This window comes from Magallana gigas, chromosome 9, assembly GCF_963853765.1.
Source record: "Magallana gigas chromosome 9, xbMagGiga1.1, whole genome shotgun sequence".
Lineage (NCBI taxonomy): Eukaryota > Metazoa > Mollusca > Bivalvia > Ostreida > Ostreidae > Magallana > Magallana gigas.
The window spans coordinates 30274338-30277737 of NC_088861.1; positions in this window are offsets into that span (position 1 = coordinate 30274338).

Below are 3400 nucleotides of genomic sequence, written 5' to 3' on the forward strand. Positions count from 1 at the left end.
TGATCATGACATCCCCTGAGGGAGTTCCATCATGATAAACAATAAGTCATGACATCCCACCTGAGTAGGGAGTTCCATCATGACAAAAAAAAGTATATATCAAAAGAGCTATAACATCCCATGTTTGCTATAGGAGTTCCATTATAGCTTATATCAAAGGTGTTCATGGCATTGGAAACAGGATGGGATCGGTTTATTTTGACATGGAATCTGCAAATTTGGGCATAGGGCAAGGCATGATAAATGATCAATCAGTAAGCACAACCACAAGAAATCAACATGTGACACAACGGAATTACCTATTACAGATTACTTATAGAAAAGAAAAATAAATAGAATAGTATATGAGATACAAAACTTTGACAAAAATGAATTATGATTTTAAGGTATAAAGAAAAATTATTCTGATGGAAAAAGTAAGTTTACTTGATACTGAGATAGAGCATTACGCCGTTCCCCAGCAGTTTAAGAAACTACCACAGTTTCCGCTGGTTCATAACTTACAGGCGTTCTAATGTTATTCAGTAAATTAAACAAAATTCAGAATCTTTAAAGAAAAACAGAAGGGAGAATTATTTTTAAAATATTGGGGAAAAAAAAAAAGAATTTGAGTTGTGTATATTTATCCTGGGTCCTTTGAATTTGATGATAATGTGCTGCAGTCACACTACCTAGCACTATGTACAGGACACAGAATAAATATCAGCTGACCTAATCGGGAAAATGTAATAGTCTAAGAGTGATTTTTGAAAAATTAATTTGTATTAAGCTGAGAAATTTAGAGGTTTGCATTTGTATGGAAGAGTTTGACATGATCATAGAGTTTTGTTTTGAATGCCTTCTGGTGAAGAGTTACAATTTTTCAAGAGTCTGGCTTTTGAAGGAGTAAGATGATGCATGAAAAGAGTTGGTCTGTGTTTAAAGAATAAGACTCTGGATACAGGAAAGTATTGGTTGCTGTTCCAGTTTACGAACTCGCATCCTTTCCCTGATATACAGTCACTGATTTCTTGTTCAAGTTTTCTGAAGAAAGGCTTGAATAAATGGCTTGGAACTTGATAAGCATACTTTCCGTTTGTAGTAGATCCATCATGATTTTGGAGGTAAAACATGATATGTGTGCCTCTTCGGTCAATGGAAGCAGTGTGGATCTCTTGTTGACTCTTGGGAGGGAGTGAAAGGGCTTGTACAGATTCCTGTTTGTTAAAATGTTTTTTGTTGGGTCGCTTTCTTTTCTTACCCTTGGCATTGTAGAGGGAATGGAAGGTATCTTTAAAGGATTTTGGGATTTGGTTTCCGTCTTGCCATGAAGTTTGAGCTGCACCTTTGAATTTGATCTTGTAAATCGGCTTCCCTTGGTATAGGCTATATTCAAGAATTTTGTCTATTTGGTCCGTAGAAAATGGTTTCGATTGTTTTTCATTTGGTTTTTCGCATTTTGAATTTCTTTTGTGTTTGTTTTGAGTTTTGGCTTGATTCTGTGGTTTAGAAGATGATGGTTCAGGTGGAGGATTTTGATGCTGGGGATCATGAGTTGCATTTCTGATGCTTTGGTCATCATCATTATCATCATTATTCTCTTCAGTATCATCTTCATGGAGAAGCTGATTTTCATCATCAGCTGGAAGCTGATCAGCATCAGCTTGATGCTGGTCACTTGGAGGAGGAATCTCCTCATTATTTTGGTTGTCCAATTCTTCAGGATTGAGTACAACATCTTGATACTCCGGTAAGAAATAGTGAGGTCTATCCTCGGGACTATGGTAAGTTTTTAGTCTTTTGGCATGTACTAGACTCTTCAAAATTTTGTGGTCTGAATTCCTTCGGAGTTTAAAAGTATGGTTTGGTCCTTGGTAAATTACTGAATATGGGCCAACCCATTTCTGTAAAAGTTTGGGAGATTTTCCCTTAGGAACATGGCTGCAGTAGAGCCATACTGTGGAGCCAACCATGAAGTCTGGTTCTTGTGCACGCTTATCATGCTGCTGAGTGTATTTCTGTTGATGTTGTCGAATGTTTTCAGCAGCAACTTCTCTGCATATTTTAAGTTGTTCCAGAACACGCATCAGATGTAACTTTGGTTCATGTGCCATGGATGGTTTTGGTGTCAGAGCAACATCAACAGGAAGGCGCATCTTCTGTCCAAACAACAAGTGAAATGGTGAAAACATTGTTGATTGTGTGGCAGGTGTAGATCTGTATGCCATGAGGACAGCCGGAATAAACTTCACCCAGTCGGATTGGTCCTTGTTACAGTATGATCTTAGTGTTTGGCTGATAAATGAGTTCATCCTTTCACAAGCAGCATTTGTTTGTGGGTGGTAAGCACTTGTATAGTGTCTGGTAACTTCAAAGAGTTCACAAAGGGCTTGGACTAATTTCGACATGAAATTTTGTCCCCGGTCTGAAATAAGTGTCCTTGGTGCTCCGTATCTCGCAAATATTTCAGCAAAGAGTACTCTGGCAACCTCGGTCGCTTCCATGGATTTCAAGGGAAAAGCCTCGCACCATTTTGAAAAGCTGTCAACAACCAAGAGAAGGTACCTGTCTTTGTTTGGCGTTATGGGTAATTCCAGGAAATCCATGTGCCATCTGCTGAAAATGTCTTCAATAGGGAGTGGTCTCAAAGGGACTGGCTTCTGATGTTTAGAGTTCTTGGACTGTTGACACGTTTCGCAAGTTTTAATGTATTGTTCAATGTCTGAATACATATTTGGCCAGTAGTATTTGGCGCGGATAGCAGCATACGTGCGCTCATGTCCTTGGTGTCCGCCACCAGCAATACAATCATGATATGAGAGAAGAATATCATTCCGGAGGGGTGCAGGAATGCAAAGTTGTCTAATAAGACTCTGATCAGGAGATTGGTTTTTAGCACGTTCCTTGTAAAAGTGAAAAAGAAGTCCATTAATAATTTCATAGTGGAAGGATTTTGCGACTATTGCGGTAGCTTGCTTAACATTTTGCGGCAAATTTTCAGTTCTTTTGTAATCGATAATCGCTTGAAAGTCTGGACAATTTTCTTGCAGATGCTGAAGGGTTGGGTTGTCTGAAATATGATCATCATGTTGATCGGCTGTATTTAGGGCAAGAATTTCAGGTTTCCTTGGCTGATTGTCTTCTGGATATTCAAAGGTTGTGGCAATAAACTCTTTTGTGGAAGCTTCAATGGATCCAATGGCTGGCAAGTCATCATCTGATGGAGAACATGGTTGGTCTGAAGGTGGATATTCACGACGAGACAGACAGTCGGCATTCTGGTTCTTAGTTCCTGGACGATGCTGTATCTTGAATTTGTACTGCTGAAGGAATAGAGCCCAGCGTCCTAGTCTGCCTAATGCATCCTTATTGGTATCCAACCAACGAACTGTGATGTTGTCAGTGAAGACTGTGAATTCAG